This window comes from Macaca fascicularis, chromosome 12 (assembly GCF_037993035.2).
Source record: "Macaca fascicularis isolate 582-1 chromosome 12, T2T-MFA8v1.1".
In the NCBI taxonomy this organism is placed as follows: Eukaryota; Metazoa; Chordata; class Mammalia; order Primates; family Cercopithecidae; genus Macaca; species Macaca fascicularis.
This window is the reverse complement of record NC_088386.1, coordinates 2546878-2569331: the sequence shown is the minus strand read 5'-3', so window position 1 is coordinate 2569331 and position 22454 is coordinate 2546878. Positions and strand designations below refer to the sequence as shown.

Here is a 22454-nt window from a genome sequence, read left to right as displayed (position 1 = left end):
CAGAACACCACCATTCTTTAAGCAATGGACTTCAAAGCACAGTGCTGACATCATTCTGTTCAGGAATCTCTTATGAGATCTCTGGCAGGTGGAGAGTGTTACCCCAGAGTGCCCAGTACCCTCTGATTCCCAGGAGCAGTCTCTCCCTGAGTAGATGGATACAGCAGTGTGGTCTAGCGGACACCCCTCACGTGCACACAAACAGCATGGGTGTTTCATGTAGAACCAGTGAACTGGTTCTGGGGGACAATAGAGAGTGGTGGAGACTGTGGCAGGGTGGAGAGCCCATGCCAAGGAGCTGTAACCATCTGCTTCATCATGCTGCTGAACGGGAAGGCGAACCCTTCAGTGACTCAAGAGATAGGACACCTGCCTTACCTGTGAAGCTTCTGGACTTTCTAATGTCAAAGGAAAAACTAAGTTGCTTTTGTGTGGTTTGCCTTACAAATATATTTTTACACACCATATGTACCAAGTAAAACCATTGGACAGATCAGATATGGCCCACTGGCCACCAGCATTTTTTTTCCTCTGGTATGGATGTAGACAGTGAATGAGAAAAGCCATCTACATTGATAAGTTTATAGTCATTGACCTCCCAGTGTAATTGTGTGCTTTGGGTTGGGACTGAGGCATGCAGACAGTGGGTATGGCAGGAGCCAGGCCACCGCCGAATCCCTGCTCTCTCCCTCCTCTTAGGCCCACATTCAGCTGGATGACTCTTCCCATAGCCCTCACAATTAGATGTAGCCAAGGGACTGAGTCTGGCCAATGGCATGGAGTGGAAGTGAACGTGCCCTGCTTTAACCCTCGGCCCACAGACACCTGCTGTGTTCTCTATTCTGTCTTCCTTAGCCTGCCCTGCAGAGGGTGACACCCAGGGTGACGACCTCGGGAACTTCTTTCAGCCAGGTCCCCAGATAACTGGGTGAAGCAGAGCCTCCCCTCCATGCCCACTCCCTTATTAACGGTACTTTACATGAGCAAAAAACAAATTTCCATTGTATGGGGCACTGAGATTTTAGAGTTCTTGGCTTGCAGCAGCTCATGCTAAGGTTACTAATGCAGCCTGGCTTACCCCGATGGACAGTGACCATGCACAGTGGGCCCCAGTCCCAGGTGGATGAGGCTACCGACCACTTTGGCTCTCACCCCAGAACAGAGTCCTTGGGTTTGGCCTCGAGCAACCCTTGGCCCTAATGCCCCGTAATCCTGGTGTTGATTGTTCATGTCTTCATGGACAAAGGAGGCAAGGGAAGCTGGGCCTGGAGCAGTCCCACCCCCAAGCTGTCCGATGCTGGATTCCCTCATGGTCCAAGGCACAACTCAGGAGAAACAATCCGCTCTTTTGTGTGCAGCTTTGCCCTCTAATCTATCAGCCCTAGATGACCCCAGGGTCAATGCACCAGCTGTCACCTCTGCCATGCCTTTCACTTTCTCCACAGTCTCTTGATTTTACCCCCATCACCTCTCTCTGATTCTCTGGCTCTGGCCCTGACCATGACAGTCACCTCTGACCTCAGGCTTCGAAATGTCCAGGGCTCCTGGGCCCCTCAACTACTTGGCACTTCCCTGATTCGAGAGTGGGGGATCTCCCACTCAGCTAATTTCCAAGTGAAATAGAAACCTGTGGGCCTACCCCAGCTGGGCCAGATCCCATCCCCCAAGGAAGGAGCACACGTGGCTGGCTCTGGAGCCCTGAGTTAGGGAGCCTCACCTAAGAGGAGATGAGGGGCTCCTGACAGGGAACCTGCTTTTGCCTCCTCTGCTCTGTCGGCAAGCAAGGCTCACCACTCAGGACCAATGTTGGACTCTGGGCTCGCCCCCTGCTGCAGTTGCCTGGATCATGGAGCTCAGATCCCAGGATCAATGCAGCTGCCTGGATCGTGGAACTCGGATCTCAGGATCTATTCCCGACCCTAGTTATATCAGTTTCCTTCCCTGCAGGGACTGAGTCTGAGAGAAGAGGCGCTAAATGCTTAGCATGTGGATGCACTTTGCCCTGCCTATCCAACTACAACCAAATTCCCAAGCAGAAAGGAGACAGGCAGCCCTGTGGCCCCGACTCAACCCAGTGGTGGCGAAACCACTTTTTATTGACGGTCATCGATGCAGAAAACCTAATCTTAGGCCCATAAGGCAAAAACTAAAACATATATCTCAAATTAATTTACTTAAGCATTATTGAGAATCTATAAGAGAAATTTGAAATGGTCCTGAAATAATTCAAGCAAATTTTATCTAACAAACAAGGCAATTGCCTTATTAAATTAGACTTTGATTTCTTGTTATGAATAGTTGGTGGAGCAGGGGCATGTCCATGAGTGTTCATGGATGTGTTCTTATTGTAAAGGAATCTCCACTCATTACTTGAGAACACATCCCTATAGGCAGGAAAGGGGCCTGGGTGGTGGGACAGGTCATGCATGCCCTTTATTCTATGTTGGAATTGCTTGACTTTTTAAAAAAATGAGTATTACATTGTTTTTAAATTAAACATTAGGCCGGATGCAGTGGCTCATGCCTGTAATCCTAGCATTTTGGGAGGCCGAGGTGGATGAATCACATGAAGTCAGGAGTTTGAGACCAGCCTGGCCAACATGGCAAGACCCCATGTCCACTGAGAGTACAAAAATTAGCCGGGCATGGTAGTGCGTGCCTGTTATCCCAGCTAGTAGGGAGGCTAAGGCAGGAGAATTGCTTGAACCCAGGGGGCAGATGTTGCAATGAGCCAAGATAGCACCACAGCACTTCAGCCTGGATGACACAGTGAGACTCTGTCTCAAAAAAAATTACATAAATCAATAAAAATTAATACAAGGAAGAAAAAGGGAAAGAAGAAAAATGAATAAGGGAAAACAAAACAAAAAAGAGAAAAAGAAAGGGAGTGAATAAGGAAATATTGAGAGCCACAGGAGGCGTATTTTACAGGGTCGGGGGAGGGAGGGGAGAGCAGGGAGAGTCGGCAGAGAGAAAGGGGAGCCTCCTGCCCCATAAGCCCTTCCGTGTCACCCAGCACCTTAATGAACCAGGTGACTGCCCAGCACATCTCATTAACTACTGTTTATGTTCAAGTCTTCCCTCTGAAGCTCTGATTTAAAGTCACAGCCAACTAGAGACCAGAAGTGACTCTCTAGTTTTCACAGTAGAAACCATGGAGGGGCAGGGATCTGGGTGGCACAAGGAATCTAGGCAAAGGCCAGACATTCCAGCTCAAGGAAGGGCTCCATCCCTAAAGCAGGAGTCAGTGGGCCCCTGACATTTCCCACCTTCAATTCTTATTTTGCTCTTTCACAAAGCCATCTGCCAATCAAATAAACCGTATTTCCAACAAGAAAAGACTTCTTGCAAGGGCCCCAGAGTAAGAGGATGCATTAACACACACACAATTGGTGATGTGATGCGGATGTCACCTGGTCACAGTCTCCCCTGCTGGCCTTGGGTGTACATCCTTAGAAGGCAGTGCTAGCTTTACCTTCTGTGTGTGAAATAAGCACATATAGTTATTAAACTTGCTTAAGGGCAAAATGAGGGAAGACAGAACAGTGGAGTCAGGTAGATGTCTCCACTGGCCTGATTAATTTATAGCCCTCAAAAGTCATGGTGAATAAGGTCTCAGCACTTGACTTCCTCCCCATTTCTTTTTACCTTTTTTTTTAGGTTTGAGATTATTTTTATAGTTTTTATTTTCATAATTTTATTTTAGTTTCAGGGGTACAAGTGCTGCTTGGTCACGTAGGTAAATTGTGTGTTGTGAGGTGATATGGTTTGACTGGTTGTCCACCCAAATCTCATCTTGAATTCCCACCTGTTGTGGGAGGGACCTGGTGGGAAGTAATTGAATCATAGGGGCAGGTTTTTCTTGTGCGGTTCTCATAATAGTGGGTAAATCTCACAAGATCTGATGGTTTTAAAAGGAGGAGTTTCCCTGCACAAGCTCCCTCTCCCTCTTGTCTGTTACCATGTGGGACGTGCCTTTCCCCTTCTGCCATGACTGTGAGGCCTCCACAGCCACGTGGAACTGTGAGTCTATTAAACCTCTTTCTTTGGTAATTTGTCCAATCTCGGGTTTGTCTTTATCATCAGTGCGAAAATGGCCTAATACAGTAAATTGGTACCTGTGGAGCTGGACACTGCTGAAAAGATACCTGAAAACGTGGAAGGAACTTTGGAATTGGGTAACAGGTAGAGGTTTGAAGAGTTTGGAGGGCTCAGAAGACAGGAAAATGTGGGAAAGTTGGGGAGTCACTAGAGACTTGTTGAGTGGCTTTGACCAAACTGCTGATGGTGATATGGACAATGAAATCCAGGCTGACGTGGTCTCAGATGGAGAAGAGGAACTTGTTGGGAACTGGAGCAAAGGTTACTCTTGTTATGTTTAACAAAGAGACTGGGGGCATTTTGTCCCTGCCTTAGAGTTTTGTGGAAGTGTGAACTTGAGAGAGATGTTTTAGGGTATCTGGTGGAAGAAATTTCTAAGCAGCAAAGCATTCAAGAGGTGATGTTAAGGGCATTCAGTTTTATAAGGGAAGCAGAGCATAAAAGTTCAGAAACTTCACAGCCTGACAATGCAATAGAAAAGAAAATCCAGTTTTCTGAGGAGAAATTCAAGCCAGTTGCAGAAATTTGCAAAAGTAACGAGGAGCCAAGTGTTAATCACCAGGACAATGGGGAAAATGTCTTCAGGGAATGTCAGAGGTCTTCATGGCAGTTCCTCCCATCACAGGCCCGGAGGCCTAGGAGGAAAACATGGTTTCTTGGGCTGTGCCCTGGGCCTCCCTGGTCTGTGCAGCCTAAGGACTTGGTACCCTATGTTCCAGTCTCTCCAGCCAGGGTTAAAAGGGGCTAAAGTACAGCTTGGGCTGTTGCTTCAGAGGGTGGAAACCCCAAACCTCAGCAACTTCTACATGGTGTTGAATCTGTGGGTGTACAGAAGTCAAGAGTTGAGGTTTGGGAACCTCCACCTAGATTTCAGAGGATGTAGGGATATGCCTGGATGCCCAGGCAGAAGTTTGTTGCAGGAGTAGGGCCCTCATGGAGAACCTCTGCTAGGGCAGTGCAGAAGGGGGTCAGAGCCCCAACACAGAGGCTAGTGGAGCTGTTAGAAGAAGGCCACCATCCTCCAAACCCCAGAATGGTAGATCCACCAACAGCTTGCACTGTGAACCTGGAAAAGCCACAGACACTCAACACCAGCCCAATTTATCCCATTTGGAACAGCTGTATTTACTCAATGCCTGTACCCCCATTGTATTTAGGAACTAATTAACTTGCTTTTGATTTTACAGACTGATGATAGGCGGAAGGGACTTGCCTTGTCTTAGATGAGACTTTTGGTCTGTGGACTTTTGAGTTAATGCTGAAATGAGTTAGGACTTTGGGGGCACTGATGGGAAGGCCTGATTGGTTTTGTAATTTGAGGACATGAGATTTGGGAGGGGCCGGGGTAGAAAGATATGGTTTGAGTGTCCCCACCCAAATCTCGTCTTGAATTCCCATGTGTTGTGGGAGGGACCCAGTGGCAGGCAGCTGAATCAAGGGGCAGGCAGGTCTTTCCCATGCTGGTCTCATGATAGTGAGTAAGTCTCATGAGATCTGACAGTTTTAAAATGAAGAGTTTCCCTAAATAAGCTCCTTCTCTCTCTTGTCTGTTACTGTGTAGGACATGCCTTTCCCCTTCCGTCATGATTGTGAGGCCTCCACAGCCATGTGGAACTGTAAGTCCAATAAACCTCTTTCTTTTGTAAATTGCCCAGTCTCAGGTATGTATTTATCAGCAGCATGAAAACTGACTGATACACGGGGGTTTGGGGTACAAATTATTTTGTCACCCAGGTAATAGGGTGAGGATTGAAAAACTGCCTCCCCATATCTTGATAAGGAAATAACCAGATAATTCCAAAGAACCTCCTATAGAAAATTGTCTTTAGATTTTGCCAAACTGTTTTGATTTCAAAGAACATATGAGAACTTTCCAGGTGTGAAACGTCTTGTTTATAAGCAGTGCAAGTTGCTGGCAGCATGTCTGTGCCTGCTAGTGCTTCCTTGGGAAGCCTTAATGCTGCAGATCCCATGTCCTTTGCTGTTCAGGAGCTTGTCTGCCTAACAGAAGACAATAAGGATGTAATGAGGGTGGGGCTGAACATGGCCCCTCTCATTATAGAACACGGTCTCATGTTTGAAATTTTATTATGAAACATTTGAAATAAATTTAAAAGTAGAGAGAATCGTAAGGATTCTCATCCCTGCTTTAACATATCAAGATATAGCCAACTTTGTTTTCTTTTTCTTTTTGTAGAGACAGGGTCTTTCTCTGTGACCCAGGCTGGAGTGCAGTGGCATGCTCAGACCACAGCTTACTGCAGCCTTCAACTCTTCAGCTCAAGAGATTCTCCTGCCTCAGCCTCATCAGCATCTGTTGTTTTTTGACTTTTTAATAATCACCATTCTGATTGGTGTGAGATGATATTTCATTGTGGTCTTGATTTGTATTTCCCTGATGATTAGCGACATTGCACATTTTTTAAATACTTGTTGGCTGCTTGTATGTCTTTGTTTGAGAAGTATCTATTAATGTCCTTTGCCCATTTTTTAATGGATTGTTTTTTGCTTGTTGAATTAAGTTTCTTATAGATTCTGAATAGTAGGCCTTTGTCAGATGCATGGTTTGTGAATATTTTCCCCCATTTTGTAGGTTATTTACCCTGTTGATATTTTCTTTTGCTGTGCAAATGCTCTTTAGTTTAATTAGATACCACCTATCAGTTTTCTTTGTTGCAATTGCCTTTGATAACTTAATCATAAATTATTTCCCTAAAGCCAATGTCCATAATGGTGTTTCCTAGGTTTTCTTCTGAAATTCTTCTAGTTTAAGGTCCTACATTTAAATCTTTAATTCATCTTGAGTTAATTTTTGTATGTGGTAAAATGTAGGGGGTCCAGTTTTATTTTTTTATATATAGCTAAGCAGTTATCTCAGCATCATTTATTGAATAGACAGTCCATTCCCCAGTTCTTATTTTTGTCCATTTTGTCAAATATCAGATAGCTATAGGTGTAAGGCTTTATGTCTGGGTTCCTTATTCTGTTCCATTAGTCTATGTGTCTGTTTTTTGTTTGTTTGTTTGTTTGTTTGTTTTACCATTACCATGCTCTTTTGGTTACTGTAGCCTTATAGTATAGTTTGAAGTCAGATAGTGTGATGCTTCTGTCTTTATTCTTTTGGCTTAGGATTGTTTTGACTATTCAGGCTCTTCTTTGGTTCCATATGAATTTTAGAATAGTTTTATTGAATTCTGTGAGAAATGACATTGGTAGTTTGATAGGAATATTGTGGGATCTGTAGATTGCTTTGGGAAGTATGATCATTTTAATGACATTGATTCTTCCAATCCATGAGTATGGAATGTTTTTCCATTTGTTTCTGTCATCTATGATTTCTTCCATTAGTGTTTTGTAGTGCTCCTGGCAGACATCCTTTACCTCCTTGGTTAGATTCCTAGGTATTTTATTTTTTTTTTGTATGGTAATTGTGAATGGGATTACACTCTTAATTTGACTCTCAGCTTAAACATTATTGGTGTATAGAAATACTACTGATTTTTGTACCTTGATTTTATATCCTGAAAGTTTACTGAAGTCATTTATCAGTTCCAGGAACACTTTGGTGGAATCTGTAGGGTTTTCTAGGTATAAAATCGTATCATCAGTGAAGAGAGATAGTTTGACTTCATTTATTCCTATATACCTGATCTTTATTTCTTTCTTTTGCCTAATTGCTCTGTCCAGGACTTCTAGTACTACGTTGAATAGGAGTGGTGAGAGTGAGCATCCTTGTCTTGCTCCAGTTCTCTAGGGGAATGATTCAAGCTTTTGCCTGTTCAGTATAATGTTGGCTGTGGGCTCGTCATAGATCAGTTTTATTATTTTAAGGTATGTTCTTTCAGTGCCTAGTTTGGGGAGAGTTTTTATCATAAGGAGATGTTGGGTTTATTGAAGGCTTTTTTTTTCTATGCCAGTTGAAATTATATGTATTTTACTTTTAATTCTATGTGGCCTAGTCATTTTTATTGATTTGCATATGTTGAACCGACCTTGTATCCCAGGACGAAGCTTACTTGATCATGGTGAATTAACTATGTTTTTCTTTTTTGTGACAGGGTCTCACTGTATTGCCCAGACTGGAGTGCAGTGGCATGATCTTGGCTCACCACAACCTCCACCATCCAGGCTCAAGTGATTCTGCTGCCTCAGCCTCTGGAGTAGCTGGGGTTACAGACACACGCCACTACTGCCCAGCTAATTTTTGTGTTTTTAGTAGAGATGGGTTTCACCATGTTGGCCAGGCTGGTCTTGAACTCCTGACCTCAAATGATCCACCTGGCTCAGCCTCCCAAAGTGCTGGTATTACAGGCATGAGTCACCATGCCTGGCCATGAACTAACTTATTGATATGCTGCTTGATTGAGCTTTCTAATACTATATTGAGGATTTTTGCATCTATATTAATCAGAGATTTTGGCTTGAAGTTTTCTTTTTTTTTGTTGTGTCACCTCCAGGTTTTGCTATCATGGTAATACTGGCTTTGTAGAATGAGTTAGGATCTGCTCGATTTTGTGGAAATGGTATTAGTTCTTCTTTGTATGTCTGGTAGAATTGGTATTAGTTCTTTGTATGTCTAGTAGAATTTGGCTGTGAATTCATCTAGTCTGAGGCTTTTTATGGTTGGTAGATTTTCTATTGCTGATTCAACTTTGGAACTTGATATGGGTTGGTTCAGAGTTTCAATTTCTTCCTGATTCAATCCTAGGAGGTTGTGTGCTTCCAGGAATTTATCCTTTTCCTCGCATTTTCTAGTTTGTGTGCATAGATGTGCTCATAGTAGTCTTTGAGGATCTTTCTGTTTCTGTGGGATCAGTTATAACATCACTTTTCTCATTTCTGTTTGTGTTTACTCAGACCTTCTCTCTTTTTTTCTTTATTAATCTAGCTAGCAACCAATTAATATTGATAATCCTTTATGAGAACCAACTTTTGGTTTCATTGATTTTTTTTTTTTTGCATGGATTTTTGGGGTCTCAATTTCATTCAGTTCCATTCTGATTTTAGTTATTTCTTTTCGTCTGTTAGCTTTTGGGTTTGTTTGTCCTTATTTTTCTAGTTATTGGTGTGATGTTAGATCATTAATTTGAAGTGTTTTAAATTTTTTGAGTAAGCATTTAGCACTATAAATTTTTCTCTTAATACTGCTTTTGCTGCATCCCTGAGATTTTCATATGTTCTGCCTGTTTTTATTTATTTCAAAGGAGATTTTCATTTTTGCCTTAATTTAATTGTTTACCTAAAAGTCATTCAGGAACAAGTTGTTTAATTTTTAAATAACTGTGTGGTTTGGGGAGATATTCTTGGTATTGATTTTTATTTTTGTTCCACTGTAGTCTGACTGTGTGGCTGGTGCAATGTCAGTTTTTCTAAATATATTCAGACTTGCTTTATGGCTAAGCATGGGGTTGCTCTTGGAGTATGTTTTGTGTATCTCATATGTTTTATTTATTGTTTTCTCATTCTTTAGAAGTGATAATTATAGTGGAAGGCTTAATCTCTATATTCTTTGTTTTAAAATGCCTAATTGTAAATAAAATAAAAGGTGTATGCAGCCTATTAACAATTACAGATCTCATTACCAGCTAGTCAATAAATCCGTTTGGTGCTTATTATTTGCCAGATGTGCTATCCATAAAGAAGTACAAAGTAGTTGAGCTCTAAACATCCCTTCAGTCCTAAATTGTGATCATTTAATTATAAAATTCAGGCACACAAGCTGCTGTTTGTGTGTGAGTCTCTTCATCAGTTCAGATAAACACAGGGTCTATCGAAGGTAACCTAGATGGTGATGGGGAGGCTACTGTATCACCTGACAGGCCAATGATGCATGTTTTCACTTATAATTACTCCTTGGGACACTGTAGTGATTGTAGAGAGGGAGTCTAGGGACCTCTTTTATGGACAAGGTTGCCTAGGCTCATAGGAATCTCATGCTGTGCTCAGTGGTGTTGAGGTAGTATTATGGTGGCATTAAAGACAACTACCATGTATTGAGAACCTGCTGCATCCAAGGCATTTGGTATATGTTACTTCTGTTGATTCTTACACTGAGTCATGAGATAATATCATTCACAGTCTACAGGTGGAGAAATCAATACACAGAAAGCTCATGCGCAACCACACCTCCACAATTCATTGACGGTCAAGCTGCGGTTTAAACTCAGACCATTTCCTGTTCTGCATCATGGTCTTACTGTCCTGACCAGTAGGGACCAGATCAGGATCTCAGTCCTGAAAAAGTGGAGGCAGTTGGTCTAGTGGGCCAGACAATAGCCAGAGTGAGGGCTACCACGCAGTGGGTGGGGTGTCACAAGTGTGCTTTCCTTCCTCCGTCCTAGCTTTATTTCGGGTGTTCTAATTATGAAATCTGCTTGTATATGGCAGGTTCTCATTTTGATAACTTTTCTTTTTATTGTTATTCCCACGTGCTTGCAGATTGTGCTACTCCCTTACCTTGGTTTGCTAGAAGCAATATGGGCCAGTATCTCTTGGGCCCACCCAGAGTGCCAGTGGGAGTTGAAATTAAATGGATTTTTCAGTGTCCAATAACCTTACCTTCAACGGCCCCAGTGGCCATCTCCATCCTGAGTGCCCACTGGACGGCCAGGCGCCCATCCAGCCCTAGTCCTGATTAAGGTTCTGTAGTGGAAGGGTCTCCTTAGCGTCTCCCTGAGGCCCTGATGTCCATGGAGAAGGCCATCCTGCATCTCTAGGAAGCTGGACAAGGCATAATTCTCCAATGTCTAGAGCATCCATCCACCCATTCATCAACAGAGTATTCCTTAAACACCCAAACCTGCTACTCTGTGCTGGTTCTGAGAACACAGACATGAAGAAAAAGAAAACTCTATCCTACAGGGGCTTACGGTTCAGACAGGGAGGCTGACCGATAACCAGGAGGTCCAGTGCACTCTAATGGGCAGTGATGCAGAGACACAAGTAAGGTGCTATTACTGCATGGTAGGGGCACCTGACCCAGTTTCAGTGCCCTGTACTGAAGAGTTCTGAACACTGCCCAGCTTAGTAAACCATTCTTACACTTCTCTTACCTTCACTCTTACCTTTTCCCACAGACTATAGACCTGTGCCCACGTCTGTTTCAGAGACCATACATGTGTGCTCATGTCTATTTCAGAGACCATAGACCTATGCCCATGTCTGTTTCAGAGACCATAGACCTGTGCTCATGTCTATTTCAGAGACTATAGACCCATGCCCACATCTGTTTCAGAGACCATAGACCTGTGCCCGTGTCTGATTCCACAGACCATAAACCCATTCCCACATTTCTTTCAGAGGTCAAAGACCTATGACCACCCACGTCTGTTTCAGAGATCATAGGCCTGTGCCCACATCTGTTTCCACAGACTATAGACCCATGCCCATGTCTGTTTTAGAAATCATAGTCCCACACTTATGTCTGATGCCACAGAGCATTGATCCATGCCCATGTCTGCATTCACAGACCATAGACCTCTGTCCATGTCTGTTTCAGAGACCATAGACCCATGACCAAGTCTGTTTCCACAGACCATAGACCCATGCCCAAGTCTTTTTCAGAGACCATAGACCCATGTCCAAGTCTGTTTCCACAGAGCATAGATCCATGCCCAAGTCTGTTTCCACAGACCATAGACCCATGTCCAAGTCTGTTTAGAGACCATAGACCTATGTCCAAGTCTGTTTCCACAGAGCATAGATCCATGCCCAAGTCTGTTTCCACAGACCATAGACCCATGTCCAAGTCTGTTTCCACAGACCCATGTCCAAGTCTATTTAGAGACCATAGACCCATGCCCAAGTCTGTTTCCACAGAGCATAGATCCATGCCCAAGTCTGTTTCCACAGACCATAGACCCATGTCCAAGTCTGTTTCCACAGACCCATGTCCAAGTCTATTTAGAGACCATAGACCCATGCCCAAGTCTGTTTCCACAGAGCATAGATCCATGCCCAAGTCTGTTTCCACAGACCATAGACCCATGTCCAAGTCTGTTTCCACAGACCCATGTCCAAGTCTATTTAGAGACCATAGACCCATGCCCAAGTCTGTTTCAGAGACCATAGACCCATGTCCAAGTCTGTTTCCACAGAGCATAGACCCATGCCCAAGTCTGTTTCCACAGATCATAGACCCATGTCCAAGTCTGTTTAGAGACCATAGACCCATGGCCAAGTCTGTTTCAGAGACCATAGACCCATGGCCAAGTCTGTTTCAGAGACCATAGACCCATGGCCAAGTCTGTTTCAGAGATTATAGTCTCGTGCCTACATCTGATTCCATAGACTACAGACCCATGCCCGAGTCTGTTTCAGAGATTATAGTCTCGTGCCTACATCTGATCCCATAGACTATAGACCCATGCTGAAATCTGTTTCAGAGATCATAGACCCATGCCCATGTCTTTTTCGAAATCATAGTCTTGTGCCTACATCTAATTCCACAGACCATAGACCCATGCTCATGTCTGTTTTAGAGACTATGGACCTGTGCCCACATCTGTTTCCATAGACCATAGACTTGTGCCCACACCCATTTTCATCAATTGTAGACCTTTGCCCATATCTATTTTTGTAGACTTGTGCTTAAATTTTTTTTGTGTGTGTGTAGGTTTTAGACCTGTGTCTACATCTGTTTCCATGGACTGTAAACCTGTGCCCTCTTCTGTTTCCACAGACAATAGTAGCATGACAGACTTGCACCCACATCTGTTTCTGTAGACCATAGACCTGTGTTCACATGTTTCGACAAACCACACTTGTGTTCCCATCAATCTTCATAAACCAGAGACCTCTGGATACCTGCCACACAGTTTGGACATTAATTAATTTTCCCACTCTACCCTAATTTAATGTTAATTAGCTGTCACCCCAAAGGATTTTACTCACATTACTGCTATCACTTTTTCCTTCCACCAGAGAATTTCTCTCTGATTTTCAGTCTTTTCTTGGCCCTGAGAATAACCCCCACTGGCGAGTGTAGGCTGTCATGCCAGACACCTGTTACTATCTTATTAGAGCAAAACTCATCAAATCCCAAATGGTTTCATTCTTTCATAGTCATGCATGATATATTGGCCATGCCTTGCCTTGTGCTGGGAACTGAAGACACAGCACCAATATTGCTAACACATGTGCTCACTTTTGAGGCGATCACCATAGCATTCTCAGATAGGTTAAATGTAGCACAGGTGTCCATTTCACCCCTCACTTGACCAGGGCAGACATCACTAATCAACCACAGCATCCTTTCCTGCTGAGTTAGTATTGGGGGAAACCAGTCCCCAATATTTCATGTACATTATTCTTTTTCCCTAAGTGTCAGCCAATTTGAGAAATAAAGGGAAAGAGTACAAAAGAGAGAAATTTTAAAACTGGGGGTCCAAGGGAGACATCACATGTCGGCAGGTTCTGTGATGCCCCCCAAGCCACAAAACCAGCAAGTTTTTATTAGTGATTTTCAAAAGGGGAGGGAGTGTATGAATAGGGTGTGGTCACAGAGATCACATGCTTCACAAGGTAATCAAATATCACAAGGCAAATGGAGGCAGGGCAAGATCACAGGACCGGGGCAAAATTAAAATTGCTAATGAAGTTTCGGGCACTCATTGTCATTGGTAACATCTTATCAGGAGATAGGGTTTGAGAGCAGACAACTGGTCTGACCAAAATGTATTAGGCAAGAATTTCCTCATCCTAATAGGCCTGGGAGCGCTACAGGAGACTGGGGCTTATTTCATCCCTTATCTGCAACGTTAAAAGACAGACATTCCCAAAGCAGTCATTTCAGAGGCCTCCCCTTAGGAACACATTCTCTTTCTCAGAGATGTTCCTTGCTGAGAAAAAGAACTCAGTGATATTTCTCCTATTTGCTTTTGAAAGAAGAGAAATATGGCTCTGTTCCTCCTGGCCCACAGGCAGCCAGACTTTAAGGTCATCTGTCTTGTTCCCTGAAAATCGCTGTTATCCTGTTCTTAAGGTGCCCAGATTTCATATTGTTCAAATACTCATGCTCTACAAACAATTTGTGCAGTTAATGCAATCATCACAGGGTCCTGAGGTGACATTCATCCTCAGCTTATGAAGATGATGGTATTAAGAGATTAAAGTAAAGACAGGTATAGGAACTCATGAGTATTGATGGGGGAAGTAATAAGTGTCCATGAAATCTTCACAATTTATGTTCAGAGATTGTAGTAAAGACAGGCATAAAAAATTATAAAAGTATTAATTTGGGGAACTAATAAATGTCCATGAAATCTTCACAATTTATGTTCTTCTGCCTCAGCTTCAGCCGGTGTCTTCAATTGGGGTCCCTGACTTCCCGCAAAAAGCTAGAGCTTGGATTGAGAAGTCTTCTTTTCAATCTGATGATAAAAATGAAATGCGTTTGTTCTTCCTGGTGTGATGGGTAAGAGTTGGTGCCCTGAAAAATTCAGGCAGAGGTAAAGGTTTTTACCTTGGTGTCAGCCTCTGCAGTTTGGAGGGACTCTGAGCTTCAGTATTCACACCCTGGTTTCCAAGCTGCCTGTTCTGTGGTAGGAAAGAGTACAGGCACTTGCATCAGAGTCCAGCTACCACCCAACATTGCCAAGAGAATCCTCAGAGTAGCCTCATGAGACAGGCACCACTTCCCAAGTAACAGATGGAGGACAACAGGCTGAAGACGCCAGCCCCTTGGAAAGATTGAAAGGCAGGTAGTGAGGGGACTAACTTCAAGTGCAACGTCTGTCTACACCCCAGGAACCAAACGCATTCCATTACACAAGGCTGCCTGGCTGGAAAGACAGTGCCTCCAAGTAATAGTTTGTTCTTGATTCAAAGAAGGGTGGTAGTTTTGTTACTCTAAGTAGGATCATGGTCACTAATATGCAAACAGAGCAAGGACCACATCTTGGGACTTCCATGTCCAGCATTCTTACTTGAAAACTGTGAGTTTGCTCAAGAAATGCAGAATGTAGATACTTCCCCCAAATACTGACAATGCAGTAAAAATGCCTGAGGTGCTGTTCACTTCATGCTCTGACCCTGCCAAGGGAATCCCCGGGTGCAGGGGAATGTCCCCTCCCTGGGTCAGCTTACCTCAGTGTACAAGTGCAAACCAGGGAGGAAAAGAGGAACAAACCCTACCAGGAATATTTAGCACTGGATGACACAAAACAGCTTTGCAGAATGGGCTCTCTTTCTTCGTAGTGGGCTTGAATTGATGCAGCTGTCCTATTTTCTTAAAGCACGTGCATACATACATGTAAACCCCAAACATCACAGAAAGAACAAAAGAGGCCAATCTGACTCAATTATATGTCATTCCTCTGTCAGGACTGGCTTGCGGAAATTGAAATCTAAAAGGCTGCTCACAGGAACCTTAATAGGAATAACCCAGATTTGTACCAGGCTGAATGAGAGATTTATGAATTTTGAGAGTATCAAGTAGGCTAGGTTTCTGGCTCTCATCCACACCACCTCCCCAAAAATTGATGTGTGGCATGAAAAGTTTTTTGAGAATTGCTATTTCAGTTTTTTTTTTTGAGGCGGGGTCTCGCTCTGTCGCCCAGGCTGGAGTGCAGTGGCGCGATCTCGGCTCACTGCAAGCTCCGCCTCCAGGGTTCACGCCATTCTCCTGCCTCAGCCTCCTGAGTAGCTGGGACTACAGGCGCCTGCCCCCGCGCCCGGCTAATTTTTTGTATTTTTAGTAGAGTCAGGGTTTCACCATGGTCTTGATCTCCTGACCTTGTGATCCACCCGCCTTGGCCTCCCAAAGTGCTGGGGCTATTTCAGTTTTATCTGCATACATATCAGAGGAGCTGGCAGTGAGAGGGAAGAGGCAGAAACAGGACCAAGCAGGAATACAGTCACTTTTGTTTTTTGAAAACTACTTGCTGAAAACTTGAGGTAATCCTATACCCAAGGTGGGTCTGGATAGAGCTTATCAGTGTGGGCTCACTGAGGACATCCAAGTTGACCTTACTGTCGTACTGGACAGCTCCTCCTTGCCGTGCATCCTGGCTGATCACTATGAAGCAGGAGCTGCAGTGAGGGCAAGCACCAAAATGCCCTGTTATAGTCAAAGACAGTCCTGCTATCCTTGCCTAGAGCCATCTGGAACCATTCCTCTTTCTCTGTTCAGAGGAGGATATTAGACCTCTAACAACAGTCAGTCTGAGCAGTAAGTGGATCCTGGGAGTTCATGCCATACTCCAAAGTAGTATGACAGTCATTTATTTAATCAGATATGTATTTAGCCCTCCACCCTAGCCAGCCTTTACCTTTATTCCTTCATTCACTTCTCACTTCAGGAACCAAAACCTACTGTTAAAGTCAATTGTGTTGTCATTTTGCAGGAAAGGAAATAAAAGCAGGCACTTTGGGGTCAAGTGCACATAGGTCTCAGGATCTTGGGCATCGAAGAAGTGGATTGCAAATTAATTATGTTGGGGACAGGACACTGTGGCTGGGTCTGGTGCTCCATATTTCATAATGGTTGGTGCACATCAGACAGGTTGGATTTCCAAGTCTGCTGTTTGGGAGCATTAAGTCTTCCAGCCACCAAACTTTGAACTCAGTTTTAATGTCTGTAAAATGGGCGTAAATGGGAGTAAACCCCTTTCCCTACACATCGAAAGTGCCGTCACATAGAGTTGGTGTGCACATAGCCCGAAGAACACAGTGGGCATTTGATTAAAGACTGCTTCTGTTTTGAAAGAACATGAAGTCGGAATGGCAGGAAGGCCAGGCACCACCATCTTTACAGAGGGGATGTGTGTATCTGTTCCATAACCGGTTAAAAGTGCATGGGAACGCTCAGAGGAGACAGCTCTGCAACTAATGAAATACTGGTTCCCATCACACATTCCTGGCAGTGACAGGCGGAGACTGGTAAAGGGTGGCTAAGTTGGTGCGCTGAAGTTGGACGGGTAGAGCACCTCATCTAACTCATAGCCCTGTGGGGGTGCAGGGACTCCCCTCTATTGCCTGTGGGGAGGATGTGAGGACAGACATTTATGCCCAATTACTAGTAGGAATTTAAAAATCATGGTACCACTCCTCTGAAGGGCAACTTGGACATATTTAGCAAGGGTAGAGGTGCAGATGTCATCTATTGCTTTTTCACCAGGATACTGAAAAAGGGAGCACCTGAGACCTGCAAAGTATCAATACCAGGAAATAGACTTCAGCAGGGTGATAAAGCTCAGGAAAAATGATCCACAAAGTTGTTTATCTCCAGGGGAAACTCCTGAGCTATATGTGGGTCTTATTCAAACAAGAATAGAATAGATTTTGAGCACTTGGCTCTGGCTAGACTACTGTCCAGGCACACTGATCCCTGGGAGTACATATGTAAGAGAGTTGTAAACAGTGTTTACAGCATGCAGAAGGTTGATTGGAACTTGCAGTGCTCACCAAAATGGGTGTCTTGGCTGCTAAAATAGAGTGTCTATTTTCTCTATAGAATTTAAATGGGATCCAGCATCTCAAAACACAGTACACGTAATATCCAAGATAGTATCCAGAGTTACTTAGCAAAGAGTAAACTAGTAAAATCTTACCTCTCACAGGAAAGAACAATCAAGAGACTTCAAAACTGAGATGATACATGTTGGAATTATCTGGCAAAGACTTTAAAGTAGTCATAGAAATTCTCCAATAAGTAAGGACAAACACTCTTAAAAAAAGACAAAAAGTTTCAGAAAAAAATAGAAAATGTAACACAAAAAGAAGCAGCAAGTGGCAATTTTAGAACTGACAGGTTAAGCTACAAGAAATGAAAAATAATCTTACGATTCAACAAAAATACCAGCAAATCCATTTTAAAGATGGGCAAAGGACTTGAATAGACCTTTTTTTCCCAAATAGGTTGAGATCACCAATAAGCACATCAAATGTTCAACATCATTAATAATTAGGGAAATGGTAATCAAAATCACAACAAGATACCAATTCACATCTATCTGATTCACGTTAGGATGGCTATTACAAAAACAAACAAACAAACAAAAACAAACAAAAAAACAGATAATAATGAGTGTTGGTGAGGATGTGGAGAAACTGGAACCTTTGTGCATTACTGGTGGGAATGTAAAATGCTGCAGCCACTGTGGAAAACAGACAGCAGTTCCTTAAAAAATTAAACAGAGAGTTACCGTATGATTTAGAATGTTATGCACATGTACCCTAGAACTTAAAGTATAATAATAATAATAAATTAATTAATTAAAAAAAAAGAAATTCCACTTTCAGCTATATATGTAAAAGAAGTGGAAGATGAGCTGATTAGATATTTATAAACCAATGTTTATTGCATCTTTATTCACAATAGCCAAAAAGTAGAAACAATCTAACTGTCCATTGATTGAAGAATGGATAAACAAAATTCAGTATGAGCAGTCACATACTTAAAAAGGAAGAAAATTCCAATGCATGCTACAGTATAGATGAAACTTGAATGTTATGGTAAGTGAAACAAGCCAGACATGAAAAGACAAATATTGTGTGATTCCACTCATATAAGGTACACTCAGTAGTCAAATTTAGGGAGCTAGAAAGTAGAATCAAGAGCAGGAGTTCGAGACCAGCCTGGCCAACATAATGAAATCCTGTCTCTAATAAAAATACAAAAAATATTACCTGGGTGGCACCAGCCCTGTAATTCCAGCTACTCGGGAGACTGAGGCAGGAGAATCACTTGAACCCAGCAGGCAGAGGTTGCAGTGAGCTGAGATCATGCCACTGTGCTCCTGCTTGGGTGACAGAGTGAGATTCTGTCGGAAAAAATAAGAAAGAAAGAAAAAGAAAGAAAGAAAGAAAAAGAAAGAAAAGAGAAAGAAAGAAAGAAGAAAGAAAGAAGAGAAGAGAGAAGAAATAAAACACCACAACTGGCCAGGCATGATGGCTCATGCCTGTAATGCCAGTACTTTGGGAGGCCGAGGCGGGTAGATCACGAGGTCAGGAGTTCGAGACCAGCCTGACCAACATAGTGAAACCCTGTCTCTACTGAAGAAAAAAATTAACCAGGTGTGATGGCATGCGCCTGTAGTCCCAGCTCCTCAGGAGGCTAAAGCGGGAGAATAGCTTGAACCCTGGAGGTGGAGGTTGCAGTGAGCCAAGACCATGACATTGTACTCCAGCCTGGGTGACAAAGTGAAACTCCATGTCAGAAAACAAACAAACAAACAAAATAACAACAAAAACAACAACAAAAAACAAGTGGAAGTGGAGTTTTACCCCAGGAGTTCAAGACTGTTCAGTAATCTAAAATCAACAATGTAATTCATCATATTTACAGTCTAAAGAAGAAAAACACGTTATCATATCTTTGTCAGAAAAAGATTAGACAAAATTCACCATCCACACATGATAAAATCTTAGCAAATTAAGCAAACTAAACAAAACTAGGAACGTGATATTGTTTGGATGTGCCCCTCCAAATCTCATGTTGAAATGTGACCTCCAAGGTTGGAGATAGACCTGGTGTGAGGTGTTGGAGCCATGAGGACAGATTTTTCATGAATGATTCGATGTTCTCCTTGCAATAATGAGTGAGTTGTCACTCTATTAGTTCACCAAGAGCTAGTAGTTTAAAAGAGGCTGGCACCTCTTCTCCATCTCTTGCTCCCACTCTTGCCATGTGACACACTGGCTCTCCTTCCTTCTTCTACAACTAAAAGCTCCCTGAGCCCTCCCCAGAAGCCAAGCATGCTTGGCCCCATTCTTACACAGCCGGCAGAACTGTGAGACAAATACACCCCTTTTCTTTACAAAGTACCAGCATTGGGTATTATTTTATAGCAATGCAAATGGACTAATTCAGATGGAAACTTCCTCAACCTGAGAACAGGACTTTACTAAAAAACCTTCAGCTCTCAATATGCTTCATGGTGAAAGACTGAAAATTTTACCCCAAAATGATATACAAAGCTATTCTCATGATACATAGCTATTCATATCAAAATTGTACCGGAATATATGCATAAATATATAAAACATGTAGATTGAAATGGGATAAATAAAATCATTTATTTTCTCAGATGTAATTGTGCAGAACATATCAAGGAATTGACAACATATGTGCACACAGACACACTCACACCTCCTAGAACTCGTATGTGAATTTACAAAGTTACAATATTATAGGTCACACAAAAATCGTACTTCTATTTACCAGCAATGTACAATTGGAAATCAAATTTAAATAATAATAATATCACTTACAATAGCTTCAACAAATGAAATATTCATATATGTATATATCTCTAACAGAACATAGATGGAATCTAAATGCTCACAACAACAGGATGTTGGTGAAAAACTATCTTTGATTTATATTTAAACCAAAATGAATGGAGAGATACCACTTTCATGGATGGAAACACAGCAGTGTAGAGATGCCAATGTTTCCCGAGTTGATTTGTAGATTAAATGCAAACTCAATAAAAATCCTAGCAGGAGTTTCTTTTGAAGATACAGACAAACTGATTATAAAACCTGTATGGAAAGTCAAAGGAATTGGAGTAACCAAAATAATTTTGAAAAAGGAAAAACAAATTTAGAGGAATCACATTACCCAATTTTAAGATTCACTTTAAAGTTCCAGTAATAAAGTCAATGCATTACTTTTAAGTTAATAAACATATAGATCAAAAAAACAGAATAGAGAGTCTATGTTGACTTACCCAATTGTTTTCGGAGAAAAGTACAGAAACAAAATGCAGAAAGGATAGTTTTTGAATAAATAACTTTTGAAAAATTGGACATCCATATGCCATGAAAGAAAAAAAAAAACAACTTTGATCTGAGCCTCAGACCTTAAAAGGTTACTAAAAATAAATTATAAACTTAAATAAATAACTTAAAATTATAAACTTTTAGAAGAAATATAATAGTAAAACTTCTTGGCCTGTGGTTTGGCAGTAAATTCTTACATATGAGACCAAAGAAACAACCCAGAAAAAATGCAATTTATCCAAATAAAAACAATATTTTGTTCTGCAAAAGACATAGGTAGAAGAATAAAAATGTAGATGATAGATTGGGAGAAAATGCTTACATATTGCATATGCAAAGAAGGACTTGTATCTAGCATAAGTAAAAATCTCTTAAAACTCAGGAATAATAAAAAAAAAACCTATCCCAAAAGGTGGGCAAAAGACCTGAATAGACACTTTAATAAATCATACATGTGGATGGCAAAAAAGCACATGAAAAGATGTTTAATATCATTAGTCATTAGGGAAATGCACCAGTACACTGAAACCACAATAAGATACAACTTCACACCTATCAGAATGGCTAAAATAAAGTTTAAAAAAATAGTGACCATATTGAGTGTATTTGTCCATTCTCACAGTGCTATAAGGACATACCTGAGACTGGGTGATTTATAAAGGAAAGAGATTTAATTGATTCACAGTTCTGCATGGCTGGAGAGGCCTCAGGAAACTTTCAATCATGGTGGAAAGCGAAGCAAACGTGTCCTTCTTCACATGGTGGCAGGAGAGAGAAGTGCTGAGCAAAGCGGTAAAAAACCCTTATAAAACCATCAAATCTTGTGAGAACTCACTGTCACGAGAACAGCAGCAGGGGGGAAACTGCCCCCATGATTCAATTACTTCCCAGCAGGTGTCTCCCATGACACATAGGGATTATGGGAACTACAATTAAAGATGAGATTTGGGTGGGGACATAAAGCCAAATCATATCATTCCACCCCTGCTCCTCTCCCCAGATCTCATGTCCTCACACTTCAAAACAATCATGTCCTTCCAACATTCCCCCAAAGTCTTAACTCATTCCAGCATTAACCCCAAAATGCAAGTCCAAAGTCTCATCTGAAATAAGGCAAATTCCTTCCACCTATGAGCCTGTAAAATCAAAAGCAAGTTAGTTATTTCCTAAATTCAATGGAGGTACAGGCTTTGGGTAAGTACGCCCATCCCAAATGGGATAAATTGTCCAAAACAAAGCAGCTACAGGCTCCATGCAAGTCCAAAATCCAATAGAACAGTCATTAAACCTGAAAGCTCGAAAATGATCTTTGACTCCATGTTTCACATGCAGGTCATGCTGATGCAAGAAGTGGGCTCCTAGGGCCTTGAGCAGCTCCACCCCTGTGGCTTTGCAAGATACAGCCTCCCACCTGGCTGCTTTCACAGGCTGCTGTTGAGTGTCTGTGGCTCTTTCTAGGCACATAGTACAAGGTGTTGGTGGATCTACCATTCTGGGGTCTATAGGATGGTGGCCCTCTTCTCACAGCTCTACTAGGCAGTGCCCCAGTAGGAACTCTCTGTGGGGGCTCCAACCCCACATTTCTCTTCCACACTGACCTAGTAGAGATTCTCCATGAGGGCTCCGAC

At 42.3% G+C, this 22454-nt stretch overlaps 1 long non-coding RNA gene across 2 annotated transcripts in view; it reads left to right on the top strand.

The window, feature by feature from the left end:
- Nucleotides 1–8412, top strand: part of LOC123568059 (uncharacterized) — a 51011-nt gene extending 42599 nt beyond the window's left edge. For both annotated transcript variants that reach the window (XR_010579824.2, XR_006691288.3), the window contains 2 exons: nucleotides 5663–5717; nucleotides 6299–8412. This is a non-coding gene — a long non-coding RNA (uncharacterized lncRNA). The remainder of the gene's footprint in view (nucleotides 1–5662; nucleotides 5718–6298) is intronic.
- Nucleotides 8413–22454: the final 14042 nt, after the last annotated feature.